This window comes from Dreissena polymorpha, chromosome 4 (assembly GCF_020536995.1).
Source record: "Dreissena polymorpha isolate Duluth1 chromosome 4, UMN_Dpol_1.0, whole genome shotgun sequence".
NCBI classification, from domain to species: Eukaryota; Metazoa; Mollusca; class Bivalvia; order Myida; family Dreissenidae; genus Dreissena; species Dreissena polymorpha.
The window spans coordinates 124,928,585-124,948,330 of record NC_068358.1 but is presented as its reverse complement, the minus strand read 5'-3'; positions in this window follow the sequence as shown (position 1 = coordinate 124,948,330).

The following is a 19,746-nucleotide window of genomic DNA, read 5'->3' as shown; positions in this document are numbered from 1 at the left end:
TTTACTATTTCGAGTCACTGTGACCTTGACATTTGACCTAGTGACCTGAAAATCAATAGGGGTCATCTGTCAGTCATGATAAATGTACCTATGAAGTTTCATGATCCTACGCCTAAGCGTTCTTGAGTTATCATCCGGACACCATCTGGTGGACGGACCGACCGACCGACATGCGCAAAACAATATACCCCCTCTTCTTCGAAGGGGGGCATAACAAGATTTTACTATAGCCATATAAGGAAAATGCCCCTTCCCTTGGAAGCCATGTTTTTCAAGCAAGCGTAACCATTTTCGAACTCATCCAAGCAGGACCCTCTCTTGCCGCTAGGGGAAGCCACCCACATTCCTCATGAGGGGGAATTTCGAGTCGTTTTGGGCGAAAAGGGGAATTTTAAAAGATCTTTTCACCAACCATTCAACACCTAAAATTGCTATATTTTAATGTGATTTACATAAATATACATTTAATCAAAGGTTAATAGCACGATACCAGCTGGCAACATAGGTATATAAGTAAAAAAAATAAAAAAAATTTGGAGGGGGAATACATGTAACTTTAAGAGTGCTAACCAGGTTTTACTATATCCATATTAGGATAAATTCCTAGACCCCTGGCGACCATTTTTTTTTTCAACAGACCGGAACTACTTTCAAACTGATCCAAGAAATCAAAAAAACAAATGTTCTGACCAAGTGTTATGAAGATTGGACAATAAATATGACTTTTAGTGTTAACAAGTTTTTACTAAAGCCATATAAGGAAAAATGCCCCGCCCTGTCGGCAATATTTTTTAACCAACCTTTACCATTTTCCAAATCATCCAAGATATCATTAATACAAATATTCTGACAAAGCTTCATGAAGATTGGACATTAAATGTGACTTTTAGAGTGTTAACAAGTTTTTACTAAAGCCATATAAGGAAAAGTGCCCAGCCCCTTGGCGGCCATGTTTTTCAACCAACCAAAACCATTTTCAAACTCATCCAAGATAGCATTTAAAAAATCCTCTAACCAAGTTTCATGAAGATGGGACAATAAATGTGGCCTCTAGAGTGTTAAGAAGGTTTTACTATAGCCATATAAGGAAAAATTCCCCCGCCCCTGGGTGACCATGTTTTTCAACAGGCCAGAATTATTTTCAAACTCAATCAAGATGTCATTGGGACGTATGTTCTGACAAAGTTTCATGAAGACGGGTCATAAATTTGGCCTCTAAGGTGTTAACAACATGGTTAACTATAGCCATATAAGGAAAAATGCCCCGCCAAATTGCGGCCATGTTTTTCAACCAGGCAACCAGAACCATTTTCAAGATATCATTGGGACAAATCTTCTGACTAACTTTCAAGAAATTCGGGCAATAAATGTGGTTCAAGAGTGTTAACAAGGTTTTACTATAGCCATATATAGCAATATACGGAAAAATGCCCAGTCCCTGGTGGCCATGTTTTTCAACCAACTGGAACCATTTTCTAAGTCGTTTAAAATATCATTGGGACAAATCTTCTGAGCAAGTTTCATGCTGATCGGACAATACATGTGGCCTCTAGAGTGATGACAAGGTTTTACTATAGCCATATAAGGAAACACGCCCGCCCCCTAGGGGCCATGTTTATCAACCAGCCGGAATCATTTTCGAACTCGTCTAAGATATTATTGGGACAAATGTTCTGACTAAATTTCATGAAGATCAGAAAATAAATGTGGCCTCCAGAGTGTTAACAAGGTTTTACTATAGCCATATTTATGATATTATGAAAAAATTCCCGCCCCTAGCGGCCATGTTTTTCAAGCAACCAAAACCATTTTTGAACTCGTACAAGATATCATTGAGACAAATCTTCTAACCAAGTTTCAAGAAGATTGGAAAATGAATGTGGTCTCTAGAGTGTTAACAAGGCAAATGTTGACGCCGCTCGACGGACAAAAGGCGATCACAAAAGCTTACCATAAGCACATTGTGCTCAAATGAGCTAAAAATACCATTATAGCGATTAGTGTGGACCCTTATTAGCCTGTGCAAACGGCACAGGCTAGTCTTGCATGACACTTTACACACATATATGCTTTAAGCACAGGTTTCCCAAAGCCCAGCTCAATCGATCAATGAAAGCTACTGTTTGGCTATGCTCTGACTCCTTAACTGTCATGATCGGCAACTTAAGCAAGTGGGCACGACATAAAAGCAAATAATTTTTTATATTTCATCCTTGTTCAATTAACCCTTTCCCTGTGCAAACAGCATAAAACCAGAACAGCCTGCGAGTAACTCGCAGTCTGTTCAGGTTTAATGTTGTTTGCTGCTCATCAGTATCTAAAAATTGGACATGAAGCCTTTAAAACTAGAATAAAGCAAGAACAGTCTTTATTTGAATCAAACTTTATAAGTGACTACAAATGTGTCAACATACGTATCTAAGTGGTAAAGGGTTAATTTAGAGTTGCAATAAGAGGTGAACGTACCCTGTTGAGCTTCAGTTTCGTGCGTGCATCCCTAACCATGTCCTCATCAAAACCCTTGCGAAGTTTTTACTAAAGCCATATAAGGAAAAATGCCCCGCCCTGTCGGCAATATTTTTTAACCAACCTTTACCATTTTCCATATCATCCAAGATATCATTAATACAAATATTCTGACAAAGCTTCATGAAGATTGGACATTAAATGTGACTTTTAGAGTGTTAACAAGTTTTTACTAAAGCCATATAAGGAAAAGTGCCCAGCCCCTTGGCGGCCATGTTTTTCAACCAACCAAAACCATTTTCAAACTCATCCAAGATAGCATTTAAAAAATCCTCTAACCAAGTTTCATGAAGATGGGACAATAAATGTGGCCTCTAGAGTGTTAAGAAGGTTTTACTATAGCCATATAAGGAAAAATTCCCCCGCCCCTGGGTGACCATGTTTTTCAACAGGCCAGAATTATTTTCAAACTCAATCAAGATGTCATTGGGACGTATGTTCTGACAAAGTTTCATGAAGACGGGTCATAAATTTGGCCTCTAAGGTGTTAACAACATGGTTAACTATAGCCATATAAGGAAAAATGCCCCGCCAAATTGCGGCCATGTTTTTCAACCAGGCAACCAGAACCATTTTCAAGATATCATTGGGACAAATCTTCTGACTAACTTTCAAGAAATTCGGGCAATAAATGTGGTTCAAGAGTGTTAACAAGGTTTTACTATAGCCATATATAGCAATATAAGGAAAAATGCCCAGTCCCTGGTGGCCATGTTTTTCAACCAACTGGAACCATTTTCTAAGTCGTTTAAAATATCATTGGGACAAATCTTCTGAGCAAGTTTCATGCTGATCGGACAATACATGTGGCCTCTAGAGTGATGACAAGGTTTTACTATAGCCATATAAGGAAACACGCCCGCCCCCTAGGGGCCATGTTTATCAACCAGCCGGAATCATTTTCGAACTCGTCTAAGATATTATTGGGACAAATGTTCTGACTAAATTTCATGAAGATCAGAAAATAAATGTGGCCTCCAGAGTGTTAACAAGGTTTTACTATAGCCATATTTATGATATTATGAAAAAATTCCCGCCCCTAGCGGCCATGTTTTTCAAGCAACCAAAACCATTTTTGAACTCGTACAAGATATCATTGAGACAAATCTTCTGACCAAGTTTCAAGAAGATTGGAAAATGAATGTGGTCTCTAGAGTGTTAACAAGGCAAATGTTGACGCCGCTCGACGGACAAAAGGCGATCACAAAAGCTTACCATAAGCACATTGTGCTCAAATGAGCTAAAAATACCATTATAGCGATTAGTGTGGACCCTTATTAGCCTGTGCAAACGGCACAGGCTAGTCTTGCATGACACTTTACACACATATATGCTTTAAGCACAGGTTTCCCAAAGCCCAGCTCAATCGATCAATGAAAGCTACTGTTTGGCTATGCTCTGACTCCTTAACTGTCATGATCGGCAACTTAAGCAAGTGGGCACGACATAAAAGCAAATAATTTTTTATATTTCATCCTTGTTCAATTAACCCTTTCCCTGTGCAAACAGCATAAAACCAGAACAGCCTGCGAGTAACTCGCAGTCTGTTCAGGTTTAATGTTGTTTGCTGCTCATCAGTATCTAAAAATTGGACATGAAGCCTTTAAAACTAGAATAAAGCAAGAACAGTCTTTATTTGAATCAAACTTTATAAGTGACTACAAATGTGTCAACATACGTATCTAAGTGGTAAAGGGTTAATTTAGAGTTGCAATAAGAGGTGAACGTACCCTGTTGAGCTTCAGTTTCGTGCGTGCATCCCTAACCATGTCCTCATCAAAACCCTTGCGAAGTTTGTACGGTTTGAAAGACTTCAGAGCCATGCAGTTCCTGCGTCTCGAAGTCTCTGGAAATCTTCTGACGGGTCTGTAAAAGTTTATATACCGATTCTGATCATTAGACAAGTTAGGTGAATTAAACTAGAGCTTTGTCACAGACGTGACGAATACCCCCATATGCCGCATTGACACAGAATATTTTGCACATTGTCCTAACAAAAAAACAGGGGACACCATGCTCAATGTTTAAAACGCACTAAGTGACCACATGACTTAGTTTTTGACCCGGCATGGCCCATGTTCGAACTCGACCTACACATCATCTAGATACAACTTTTGACCAAGTGTGGTGAAGATCGGATGAAAACTACTTGAATTAGAGAGCGGAAACCATGCTGAATGTGTAAAACGTACTAAGTGACCCCGTGACCTAATTTTTGATCTGGCATGGCCCATGTTCGAACTTTGCCTTAAGATCATCTAGATAAAACTTCTAACCATCGGATGAAAACTACTTGAATTAGAGAGCACACACCATGCTGAAAAAACGCACAAAGTGACCCCGTGACCTAGTTTTTAGCCCAGCATGGCCCATGTTCAAACTTGGCGTAGAGATCATCTAGATAAAACTTCTGACCAAGTTTGGTGAAGATATTGGATGAAAACTAATTGAATTAGAGAGCGAAAAACATGCTATTGTTTAAAACGCACTAAGTGACCCAATGACCTAGTTTTTGACCTGGAATGACCCATATTCAAACTTGACCTAGAAATCATCTTGATTCAACTTCTGACCAAGTTTGGTGAAGATCGGATACCATGCTTAATGATTAAAACGCATCTAGTGACCCCATGACCTACTTTTTGGCCTGCCATGACCCATGTTTGAACTTGGCATAGACATCATCTAGATACAACTTCTGACCAAGTTTGGTGAAGCTCGGATGAAAACAACTTGAATTAGAGAGCGGATACTTAATACGGACCGACATACAGACCGACAAACAAGCTCACTGCTATATACCCCCTAAACTTTGTTTGTGGGGGGGGGAGGGTATAACAAGAGCTGTCAGAGGACAGCGCGCTCGACTATTCGAGTGCTTGACAGTATAACGTAAGCCATCATGGAAAGGGGGGTATAATGTGGCTGTGTGGTCATTTAATAGATGATCTTTCAAAAATAAGAAAAAAAGGGGGGGATTCTGGGGTGGGGCGTGGGGGATGGTTTGGGTGTAGTCCAATGTGGCATGTCAGGTAAGTGTTGTTTTGTCAAAGTATGAATCAAATGTGATCATAAATATAGAAGTTATGGCAATTTAAGCAAAATTTATTAATTGGACCTTGAGAGTCAAGGTCACTCAAAGGTCAAGGTAAAAAAAACGTCTGGAAAACAGTTATTATTGAGAAAATGTGTAATTCCAAGGCTCATAACAGAACAAAATTCATCTGAAGGCAAATAGGTTGACTCACATACCAAAAATCAGCTCAATATCTGAAAGCGTTGGGTAAAAAAACCTCTTGAAAATGATAAGTATAGAGAAAATTTCTCAGTCCAAGGCCCAAAACTTTGCCAAAAATAAATGGACCGGAACGAATTTCACACTTCATCTGTAGGCCGTGTAAGTAGACCCAGATATCAAAAACCCTCCTGAAAACGTTTATTTTAGAGAACATTTCTGAGTCCCAGACCAATTACTTTGCCAAACAAGTATCGTTGAAAACGATGAATGCTCCGTTTGTTTGACCTTGAGATTATCTTTTATAAGCCTTGGTGACCTTGACCCCTGTGACCCCAAACCTCGTCAAAAAGAAGAGGTCCATGCAAGATACCTACATGCCAAATATGTAGAGATTGGTTAAATATTGAAGGCGCTATGAGAAACTAAAACAAAAGTGTGAGGGAAAATCTATTATTAACCTCAGTGACCTTGACCCCAGTAACCTCTAACCTCATCAAAAGCTAGAGGTCCGTGCAAGGTACAAACATGCCAAATATGTAAGAGATCGGTAAATTATTGAAGACGCTATAAGAAACTGTAACAAAAGTGTGACGGAAGGAAGGAAGTAAGGAAGGAAGGACAAACTGGCAACTATATGCTCCCCGAAAATTTTCGGGGAGCATAAAAACAATGGACTGAAAAGAAACCCACACTTTATCTGTAGGTCATGTAGGTTGACTCACATACCAAAAATCAGCACAATTTCTGAAAATTTTAAAACACTTCTGGAAAACAGAATGCTGGACGGATGGTGCAACTGCTATATGCCACCCTCCTTGGGTTAAACATATTTGTTTATAAAACATTTACGTTGAATTTAAACATTTAATTCATGCATAGATTCAAAACTGCATGCATTTAAAAAACATAATGTCATGTGATATACTTTGTAAATTTATGTTAAAGGCAACAAGAGCTGTGTTTGTGAAACACAATGCCCCCTACTGCGCTATGAAGCAGCACGGCAGCTATTTCAGATGCAAAATGATCTTTGACCTTGAAGGATGATCTTGATCTTGACCTTTCACCACTTAAAATGTGCAGCTCCATGAGATACACATGCATGCCAAATATCAAGTTGCTATCTGATATATTGCAAAAGTTATGACCAACCTTAAAGTTTTGGGACAGACACACACATACAATGACAGAAAGACAGACAGGCCAAAAACAGTATAACCCCGATCATTCGATCCGGGGGCATAAAAATGAAATACAGTGGAAACCCTCTAAACCAGATCCTCTCTATACCGTCATCCTCTCTAAAACGGACAAATTGTCCGGTCCCATTTTTCCCCTTTAAAACCATGCGTAAAATACAGGAATCCCTTCAATTCCAAATACTGGTCATTCTTTGGATCAAAATGGGTCATTCCATATGTAATTTTACCTCTCTAATTGCACATAAGACCTAGAGTAAAAAACTTGTGAATAGCGGATTAAAGGGGCGCATGAAATTAATAAAGATGGTCGAAAATTTTGCAACCTGTAAAAATCGCAAAACAATTTAAAGAGACTTGACTTGTGATGTACATATCAATCAATAGAAGTGATAATACTGATTATAATTACTGAAAACAAACATAGGGTTCTTTAGCGTGTTTTGTTTTTTGATTTAGGAAGCCGTGCTATATTTTAATAAGCTTAATGCTATTTAACTTTGAATTGTTAATTACAATTGCTAATTTAGTGCCATATAAAATGGTGATTTGCAGAGTTCTTGAAGCAGTTGCATTAAGATATTTATTTGGATGTTCAAGTTTGCAATTAAGGTAACGAAGACTAAAAATATCTGAACCTCCCTCTAAGCCAAGGCACGTGGAAATGTCTCTAGAAGACAAAATCAAACCGATCAAAGAGTCAGAGAGGTTTCCTAAACCTACATTCAAGATGCTGTCAGAGAAATATGGGATAGGAAATTCGATGATCGGGGATATTGTGCAAACAAATCTTTGTAAATGTCTCATTGGGAAAACAACTCTTCACCCAACAAACGTTGATTTAACAATGAGATGAAATTTGAAAAGATCAACAAACTTGTATGAGACTGGTTCTGTATTGTAAAGGCTAAGTCATTGCCGATATCTGGTAAATAAATTTGCTAAAAGTGTGTTCTTCCACATAAGGCTATGTAATTGACCTTCTGGAAGTAAAATAGGCAATTTTCCCTCTAAACCGGAATCCTCTCAAAACCGGAATTTTCTCTCCGTCCCAGGGGAGTTCAGTGTAGATGGGTTCCACTGTAATTATATTTTGCATAAGTTTCGTCTGGATCTGGCACTTACCGGGAAAAGATTACAAATACATAGATGTAGAATATAAATACATAGTAATAGAATTTTGCTAAAATATAATGTAAATGTTTCAATATTGATCAGTTTCAGACATACCAGGAATCCATTCAGTGACAGATATGATTAATTAAGCCTTTACAGTGTCATGTGGATGGGTTATATTACAGACTTTTAGAAAAATTGTTTGTAAAATACTAATTGATTGGGTAAACCAATAACCCATTTTAAATTAACTGTCTTGGTTAAAATGATTTTAAATTAATAGTCGAAATTCTGTTAGTTAATTAGTGTCTTGTTTAACATTTATAAGCAGAATATGCATATAAATTTGATTTTAAACATATCCACTGACATGTAAATCAAACCTTGTTTACTTCTTGCCAGTTTTGGTCAAGAACCTGGGTTTTGTTCCTTCATAAGCTGACTTGCAAACTTTTTTCCAGAAAAACACTGTACCTTGAGTTTATGAATGCAAATATTTTGTTTAAACCTAAATATAATTTTTCAAGATTTTGGAACAAGATATTTCGTTTATGTATTAAAATCAAACAGATTTTTAATTTTATTATTGTTCGCAATGATTGTTAATGAACTGTTTGCATGTCTATTCAACAAAAGGCATATATTTTAGTTTAGCTTCGAATAAAATACCAGGTTGGCAGTTGAAATAATACTTAAATTAACTAAAGTATTTTATATTGTTATTTGCTAAAACTAGGATGGCGCTGCTTGTAAACGTAAGATAAACAATAAATGCCATACCTTTCCACATCAAATAAACTCAAACATAAATGAAATTAATTTTCCGATATTTGGCCTGAAGACATATTTTATAAAATACAAAGTAGTCTTGCTGGCTACAGAATGATCAATTGAATGTTCGATATAATTTCTTAAGGCCCATTGATATTACAGTATGTCCAGTCCTGTATATACAAGATACAATCAAATCATTGGTTGAATTTCCATCAAATTACAAAAATATATGGGTATTTGTCAGTGTGACTATGAGTCATATGAGATTCAATTTTTATCAGAACATTCATATCAAAACAACATCAATGGGCAATATAAATTTTTATTTTAGGAATTGTGTACATTTTGAAACAGATACAATTCTTGTAATTTCACTATGGTCCGAAATATACATTTAATGTTACATTTTCAATAATTACTTTATAAAAGGGATGGAAACAAATCCTTAATCATTACATTGAACGTCTTTGCTTATTCAATTATAAGCCACTAGATTCAAATGCCCTACCTTTTGAAATGTCCACAAAAAAGTCGTGCCCTTTGATGTAAAAAAACACTATTGTTTGTATCTTATATGCATCTTTGAAGAAGTTGGATAAAACAATCATTCTATAAAAACAATTATTTTGTTTTCTTTAGGTATATTTAAAACAAACATTTGTATTTCTCATTAAAATCCTTTTATGTAGTAATAAGGACACACTATTATGTGAGGTTGGAATAAAAAAACAATCTTGAAATAAACTGTGTTTTTTAAGTCCAAGGCCCATAACTTAGCCAGAAATTCACACTTCATCTGTAGGTAATGGAGGTAGACTCCCATACCAAAAATCAGCTTAATATCTGAGAACATTGCATACAAAATCTCCAGAAAACAGAAAATTACGTAGTTAAAGGTCCATAACTTTGCACAAAATGAATGGAGTGGAACAAACCTCACAATTTCTCTCTGGGTATATAGGTAATTCACATAACAAAAATCAGCTACATATGAGAAAGCATTTTGCAAAAAACGTCCGGAACATTTAGAAGTTCAGCGTCTAGAAATCATTGGACCGGAACAAAAAACACACTTCATCTGTAAGGCATGTAAGTAGACTCACATACTAAACAAGAGGGCCTGAAAGGCCCAAAGTCGCTCACCTGAGATAAAAAAAGACCTGTTCTTTGCAGCCCAAGATATCAATGAAACACAATAATGTTCTAACCAAGTTTCATGAAGAATGAACAACAAAAGGCCCCCTGGCGGCCATGTTTTTTTTAACAGACCTGAACCATTTTTGAACTCTTCCAAGCTATGTCCAAATTTCATGAAGATAATGTGTCTTCTATACTGTTCACATGTTTTCACTTTATTCATATAAAGAAAACTGCCCCACCACCTGGGGCCCATGTTTTTTTTTCACTTATTTTCATTTTCAAATTCGTCCGAGACATCCACATACCTAATGTTTTGACAAAATTTCATGATGATTAGGCAAAAAATGTGACTTTTAAGGGACAGATCGAGTTTCTCATATAGTTTTATGTTTGACATGTATTTGAACATAACACACAGCTACTATGTTTGTATTATCAAAATTTTGAACGTGACCATTTCTAAGATAAACGAAAATTCGAGTGTATATCACCAAACTTGTTTACATGGGCTATAATTTTTGCTTCGAACTGGTTGTAATGGTCAAACAAATCTGGATCGATTTCGTCGACAGTCATTTCCGCAGACACTTGGCAGATAGACTTTCTTGCATGTTATTTTCGCCATCAATTCGTTCGTCCGAAAATAAATATCATAGTTTCCCTACCTGCAGTAAAACAACATTGAAGCCATAGTTCTTCTTTACTTTCATTCGTTTTAAATTTAACAGCATATGTTATGTGATAAAATCATTTCGTCGTGAACATAACAAAAACAGATGATGAGCTACTCAAACACAAAAAGCAGTGCAAACAGAAAATACATTAGATCATATTCATCTATATCTCGATCACATTCAAGGCATCGTGACTCACCCAGGGGCATCCAGAGATAAAACCATTTTATTCTCATGTTTAAAACCCTTATCGAAACCCTTGTACAGTCGCCCAACGTCGTATTGCAGAGCGCCGGGTCCCACCAATACTAACGATAAATTCAATTGAAAATAAACGAATAAACTATAAACTTGAACATCAAAAATACAGACGTGCAAATAGCATTTATCAGATCGATTTTATTTTTTCAAAAGAGCATTTAATACACATAACTACACGCAAGGCCCATAAAACACTCCTGACTAAAATATTTATAAAACCAACAACACTTGCAACGAACAACACAATTGAGAGTAGTTATACCAAAATAATATGCATGAATCAAATTTGCTCTTTGAGTTTTTATTAAAAACATATACTTAAAATTAGCGGAATCATGTGATAACACCTTTGTAATTGACTTTCAAATGACTCTGTCCGTCTTATTAAATGTAATTCACGTGCAATACTACGCGTGACCTACTGAAGCGTGCAAACAATATTCATGCTTTGCCAAAGTATCGGTCATGTAGCGTCTTATTGGCGTTCTTTAATAAAAATATCATCTCCAATTAAGTGTGTTAGCCACCTATATCCGTGGTCTTTCATGAACGCCATTATTTTGTCTCTGTGCTGATCCGTTTCTATGGTGAAGACATCAATGTCAATTTGGTTCCAGTCTATGGACTCCTGGATGTACAATTCCGCGCCTTCAACATCCAGTGAGAAGTAATCCACATTTCTGGTTCCAATCACGTTCAGAATGTCCAAGAGGCTGTAACATTGAACGGTAACGGTTTTGTTGTACGTTTTGTCATTGTTGTTTCTTTCGCTGTTTATTCTATTCCTGTGCTGTGCAGTCATGACAGCATCTGCACTGGAAAGCATACCGGAAAGTGTAAACGTCAAGGACGTATTCGTGTATCCAAGACAACAGTTGATAGCATAACAGTTTCTGTTTACAGAAGCTATGTAAGAAAACATGTGGGGATTGGCTTCAATCAAAAGTCCCGTCCATTTGTTCTTCATTTCAAGAAGTAATGTGTTTGATAGAGACTGTCCGTCATACGCTCCGATTTCAACAAAAAACCCATTTCTTTTCGACCCAAAATGGTTGCTAAGGTACTTATCTTGCCCATACTGCGAGAAAGACTCCTTGTTCTGTAGATCTGGGTGCACATTATAACTGCCGTTTCCATGAATCAGTACCTGTCGAATGCGATCCCTGACTGTGTGTATGGATTCTACTCTCTGATCGGAAGATGCTTGTCCATCTGCCTTCAAGTCGACTGGGTCCCAAATCCTTCTTGGGTTTGTTAAGCTCCACAGGTGTTCCGTGTTAATCCGCGACACCACCACCACGACATAAAAAAGAAATGCACAAGTACAAAATCCCACCGTAAACGGCTTCCATGCTTTGTGTAATTTATTCTTAAACATTTTAAATTACAAAAAACCTTCAAAGGGGTGTATACCAGGATGTAATTCAACACAACTTTTCGAAATCGAAAGCATTTAAAATTACAAAATACAGCTCAGTGGCGTGTACTTAACGCGTGTGTAAGCGGACCTCGAATGACTATCCGCCTTATCGCAACAAGAGGGCCAAGATTGCCCTTGTTCGCTCACCTGAGAGGAGTCGGTTCATTCAATCTTTACCTAACGTCACACTCGACCTAGATATTGTCCAGACAAACATCCTGGTCAAGTTTCATCATTATTGAACCAAAACTCTGGCGTATGGGGTGTTTTTGTTTTTGTAAGATTTGACCTGGTGACCTATACTTTGAGTTGACCTCCATTACCAAACATCAAACTTTGCTTACAAAAATAAATATTTTGACCAAGATTCATAAAATCTGAAACAAAATTGTGACCTCTAGATTGTTTACAAGGATTTTGTATAATATAATGAAAATTTGGACAACCTAAGGGCAATAACTATGGCATTAATTATGTGATTTTGCTCATTATCAAACTTGACTGAGATCTTTCAGCAACTTTCATAAAGAATGCTTGAGAATTGAGAATGCTAGAGTGTTTACAAACCAAATGTGAACGGACGGACGGCGGACAAAGACCGGTCACAAAAGCTCACCTGAGCAATCAGGTAAGCTAAAAAGGACACGCGATGTAAGATAAACAGATTACATTAACCTGCAAGTTTAAGTTTGATACGCGTTGTCGTTGTTTACGTACTTTAGTGTGGTGTGTTTAAAAGTTTAATGATTAATATGAACAATTTTGGTCTTTAGAACCTGGCGTAGTTGATATGGTGACAGCCTGAGTTTGCATTAATTATCTAGCGTAGTCACGTTTACGTACCTATGTACCCAAATCAAGCAAAAGCTTCACGGACTTTATGCAATCATCTGCCAGGCTTTATGGTGTCATTCGGTTGTAATGTGTCAATGGATCAACGCAAAAAGGAAAATTTTTGATACAGACGGACCTTCGTTCTTTTGTCAATGTGTAAATATGTCTATAAATTTTAATATGAACTTCATTCCTGCACTTTCTTTTGCATAACATCACAGCAAAGACCTATATATACAGGTCTTTGGTCACAGTGACAAGTTAAAGAACAAGATATAATTTTTTAGGCGGTTCTCATGTTTAATGGCATTCATACAATTTTAGCTTAATTGAATGTCAAACGCACTTATAAACAAGATATGTCTCTGAATAATTTCTAACTATTTCTTTTATTTTTCTATTAAAATATTTTCTAACATCAATTCTAAAATTTTATTTATAAGTGTCAATGTTTCATTCGAATCTAATCGCAGAATGTCCTTTCTACACAAAACATATCGGTTTATACCGAAATACACATAAACATAAAATAACAATATTCCTTATAACATATTTTATTGGTCAAAGCGTTTTACTGAATACTCGTTAATTTCTAACTGGCTTGGTCAAAGGGTTTTCTTACTACTTTTTAATTGCCGATTGGCTGACCGCTAAAGTATTCACGCGTTTACCCATTTACCGGAAATTCCTTTTAGACATCCGATTTGACTCGCGTGACCATTTCCGTGGATGTTTTTTTATTGCCAACACAGATTGCACTTCTGGTGATAATAAGATCACAGTTCAATGGATGTAAGAGATATTTTAATAAGATTAGAATTCCCGCAGTACTTTTGACCATTTTATCAACTTGAACACCTTGTTAAATACACATCGATGAATAACAGATTCATTCGTCCAGAGTATCTCATCTTTGACCTTTCAAATTGTTGATCTATGAATGTTAAGGTATGTCTGGTTTTAACTTGCGAGAAATCTTAATTAAAGTTCCTTTTTATGTTTACTCTTATATTATTTACATGTCAACAAATAATAATAATTTTCAAATTCTATAATCATGACCAATATATCACACAGATTTATTAATAAATTTCCAACTTCATTTATGCTATTGTAGTTTCAAACATTCAAATATTTTCTTTACATAACTCTAATTATTAGGATATAAGATGTATCAATAATTATAAGTTATTTTATTTATTAATATTAATGTAAATGAACTTTTAACACTTTCTTACATTACTAAAACATCTATTTAATTGCTGAAAATGCACATATGATTTTGTTATACTATAAAAACATCTCTCGATAATTTCTGAAATACAATTATGATAACTAAATTTACTTATAAATTCCTATCACATTATTAATATTATCTGTAACTAAATTTCGATCATAGTGTAATAACGTAATATTTATGTTATATGAATAAACAATATGTTATATGGATAAATAACTAATTGATTTATATCACTCTACTGATGTAACTAAATTTGTAATATTTTATTTAACATTATATAACATTGTATTTATGTTATACGGTTAAATATATTTCTATTATTTTCTTACATCATCACGGGGCTGTTGCGTTACAAAATTATACCCATGTCCGGGTGTCAATTTAATGCAGTAACGAATGTCCGGATTGTCAAAATAACGTACGAACGAATGTCTGCCAGTGTCAAAATTAGGGTAGGAACAAGAGAGAGCAAGCGAAGAGAAAATGGGGAGAGAGAGAGAGAGAGAGGAGAGAGAGAGAGAGAGAGAGAGAGAGAGAGATGAGAGCATAGAGAGAGAGATAGATATATCTTCCTATAGCGATAGAAGAAGAGAGATAAGCGAGATCTTCTCTCCTGCTCGTATCTTCTCATCTCTCTCTCTCCTCTCTCTCTCTCTTATCTCGCTCTCGCCTTCTCTCTCTCTCCTCTCTCTCTCGCTTCTCTCGCTCTCGCTTCTCTCTCTCTCGCTCTTCTCTCTCTCTCCTCTCTCTCAGCGATAGCATAGACTAGAACGACCAGACATAGAGCCAGATACCACCACATAGACAAACTGAGAGACCAGAGAGATAGTTATGGTATAGGATAGGAGATGGGGGAGGGTAGGGAGGACGATTACTGTGCTCCATAGTGAGCTAAAATACTTTCTGATGTTGCATTACCAAATAACAACACAAAAGCCAGCTTTGACGAAATTGTGTGGAGACATGTACAACCTTTTTTAACAAAGGCCGAAAATTCAAACGTATAAGTACTGTTACATAAACTGAAATCACAAACAATCTCTCAGTTATAAGCACTTTCAGTTAGCAATCAACATCATTTATTCTACACCATCAAATTACCGCAATTAAACAAAACTGTAACCAAAGACACCAATCAAAACTAGGTTCCTGTTCTAAATGCTGAAAACCAAGTACCATAAAGCAATGAACTAATCCACAAGCTTTAGCAGTTCCAGGCACACCAGGCATCATGAAATTGGGATTTCTGGGTTGAAACATAAATTATTGTTTAAATAGAAATCATCAAAATACCATCATAACCACAAAGAATTATATAACATAAGCATTTTAAGTGGAAGTGAATATGTTGTACACATGTTGTGTCTACCACCATGATTTAATTTAGCATGAACAAAGAATGTTGACAGAAGTGAGTAATGTGAGATTAAGATATGGACGAAATGGTCACTGAATGAGTCTGTAGCCGACAAAACTGGGTTTAATTTATGTGTGTCAAGCGTCGTCCCAGAATAGCCTGTGAAGTTTGAAAGGCTTATCATGAAGACACTTTACCCTTCAATGGTCTTTTTTGTCTGAAAGGAGTCCATTCTTAGCGAAAATCTAGTGAAGAGTGTGTCCATGATTAGCGCGCAGCCTGTGCAGACTGTGTGCACAGGCTTATCTGGGACGACACTTAACGCACATGCAATACGCCCAGATTTCCCAAAATGAGGTTCAAATAATCTGTTCAATATTGCACAATTATTCAGAAATGTTCTACGCCCAGCACTCCCAATTTCATTCAGCCAATGTCAGTCAGCACATGTTGAGGCGCTCTATGACCCGACTGTAGACCTCGGTCGTGTCCTCGAAGGCCTTCTCCAGGTACTGGTGGCGCTGTGGCAGGGTCATACAGCTCAAGGTCGCTGACAGCTCATCAGGGGCTAGAGCCTTCTGCAGATTCTCAAAGTCACGACCATTTTTCGGAAAAAAAATGTGTCAAACAAGATGTGCAACAGCTTTACATGAACAAACCATTTACAATGCAGCATTGCAGGCCCGTACCCAGGCCATGGGCCCAGGGGTCCGGGCCCCCCCAGCTGGCTGTCGAACTATGATTTTTTTAAATAATCGGCCCACTGCAATTTTTTCTCTCGTGCAAGGGCCCACAGTACACTTTCCCTCAAAACAAAAGAGCAGCTATGTTTTATTGTCCCTGATAAACAAGGGGATTAACGCTCGCAAATCGAGATAAGCTCCTTGGCAATTTTTCTTATCGCCTTGTACACACATCCCCGATCAGTCCCCCATTGTGATCATGAATGCTTCATCTATCAATGGTTGATGTAACATGTATTTTGATAAGTGCAGCGAATGGAAGCAACTGCTACAGGAGGTCGTAGACTATGGTCTGATAATTGCCGACGCAGGTTTTTTCCTTCTTTGAGAAGGCCCTAGACGTATTTTTCCCTTCTAAAAGATTAATTGGTGTTTTTTTTGGAAACCTTTAATTGGGAATTTTAAGGTCCCAATATATACTTTTTGCATTGAGAATAGGGCCCTGAACTTGAACCGGAACAAAAACACTGACTAAGTTATTAAAACTGAGTATTGATAATTTTTGAAAGGAAATCACTGAAAAAGACTACGATGAGATAGTTAACATGTTTGTTTAAAAGAAAAGCAGATTCATAAATTTGCCGAACAATAGATAAGAATTTGGCAAAATTCAGTATTTAAAATAATTGAGTACTGAGAATTGAGTAATATCAACCTATTAATGGCTCATTGGTAAAAAAATGAAGATTGAAGCAACAAATTGATCTCATATAAGTTAACCTAATCCAGTGTAGAAAAATATTGTATAATTAAATTATCTCTTTCCTTGAATTTGCTTGAAAACAGTAAAATATGTTAAATTGATTATTTAAGACTTTCATTATTTCCCCTCAAAATTAGGCGTTTCGCGCAATTTTTTTCCTCAAAAATGGCAAGGTCTTTCCCAAAAAAATCAGAATTAAAAAAACGTGTGACGTTATTGATTTGTGAAAAAAATGGTGGAAGCAATACGAGCGTTAATGTGGATTATCGTCAGTTTAAACCTGTAAGTTTCGGAAATCTAAAGCTTTTAATATTGTTGTGCATTCACACCAATGTTTAAAGCTTAAGACTTCCGAAATGAGCTGATTTACTTGTTATATTCAATTAATTCGTATCACAAAATACGGTTTTTATAAGCATCAAAATTCACCTTGCAAAGTGCCAAATTAAAAAAGTATATATATAGGGAGGGGGGGGGACCCCTCCCAAACCCTCCCCGGTTGGCCCCCCCCCCCCCCCAGTAAAAAAATCCTGGGTACGGCCCTGCATTGACAATATAGTCAGTGCTTTTTTTAATTTTAAGTGAGAGGCCATGGTTGCTATTTCACAATTTTGACACGGACTTTGCACAAATCGAGCATAGCCAAACTTGATAAAAAGGCTCTTGTTGTGAAAAACATACTTTTTGCAGTCGAAACGATAAAAACGGTATTTTAAACATGCTCAAAATTATTTGATGAAATTTAAAACACATAAGAAATCAAGTTATGACCAAGAGCGCAAACAAGCGCAACAACGTAAAGTTGACCTATATTTTTTTCTGTTCACAACTAATGTGTTTAATGTTTCATCCTTTTGTTTCAAAATTGAATTCAATGCATTTTCATAAAAAAAACTAAACAGATAATAAACAAGAGGGCCTGAAAGGTCCAAAGCCGCTCACCTGAGATTAAAAGAATGACCTGTTCTTTGCAGCCCAAGATATCAATAGAACAAATGTTCTAACCAAGTTTCATGAAGAATGAACAACAAATGGCCCCATGGCAGAAATGTTTTTCAACTGGAACCATTTTTTAACTCGTCCAAGATATTATTGGGACAAATCTTCTGAAAAAGTTTCATGAAGATCCAACAATAAATGTGGCCTCTACAGTGTTAACAAGGCAAATATTCATGACGTACAACGGAAGACAGACAATTGACAAAAGGTGATCACAAAAGTTCACCATGAGCAAAAAATATTATGCTCATAAAGAAAGTCACCATGTGTGAAGATCAGCAAGTGTCATTCAGATGGAACTAAAAATGTGACTAAAAGTAATCACAATGTTTTACTATAAACAACTGTGGTAGTGCGGTCTCGTTCGCTTACGCAAGTGAACCGGTCACGGGACGGTTACTAGTTATGTAACTGTGTGAGCACTTATGTAATACGGAAATAATTATCGAGTCTAAATAAAGAACGCTTATTTCTAACACACTTACTGGTTGTAATTCAATTAACTACAGGCGTTCAGTCAGATACGCCTGAATACACTCAAAGAATTAATCTATAAGTGAAAACCAAAGCAGCTTTAATGAAAATAACTAACTTTAGTCTAAAGAATCTATGCATCATTAAAAATGAACAAATACAGCAATTAAATACCTTACTGAATGTAAAAAGTTCACAATCTGTCAAAAAACTGATATAAATATTAGTTACTGTTAGTCTAGAAGTTGCTTAAAAAATTTTGTTTATAAAAAATAAGTCTAACTTAATCTAAAGAACACAATTTATGGAGAGTGGAAAACTCCAGTGACTCAAATGAAAAAAATAAGCAGAATTTACAAAAGTTATTTCAATCAAAAGAGTCTTTCTAATTTAGAAAATGCCAAATAACAAGGTTGCCATGGAAACAGTTTCATAGCGCAGTAGTCTGCTAAATACACCAAAACACAGTAGGTTAGATTGGCTTATCAGTAAAGATCAAAGATAAGGCTCAACAGTGCATTAGTACATGTACAGTTATTTTATGACATAGGTTTATTAAATTGCATGCAAACTACTGTCTTTATGTACACCACATTTTATGAAAGAAGTCCCAGGTTTATACAAGAGAGTTAACTATTAGTTAACTATTAGAAAGTATGTACAAGTTATCTTTCTTTAACAGTATGGCTTATCACAACTTGACTGTTCAAATGCTTTCACTATATACATATTGAGAAAACTGCCCCACCCCCTGGTGGCTATGTTTTTCCACCGATCTGGACCATTTTCAAACTCAACTGTCATATCCAGAAAACACATGTTCTGACCAAATTTCATGTAGATTGGACCAAAAATGTGACTTCTAGAGTGTTTACATGTTTTCACTATATGCATATAGAGAAAAGTGCCCCGACTCCTAGCGGCCATGTATTTTCATCGATCTGGACCATTTTCGAACTCGTCCGAGATATCAATAAAACCAATGTTTTGTCCAAGTTTCATGATGATTGGGCAAAAATTGTGACTTCTAGAGTGTTCACAAGGTTTC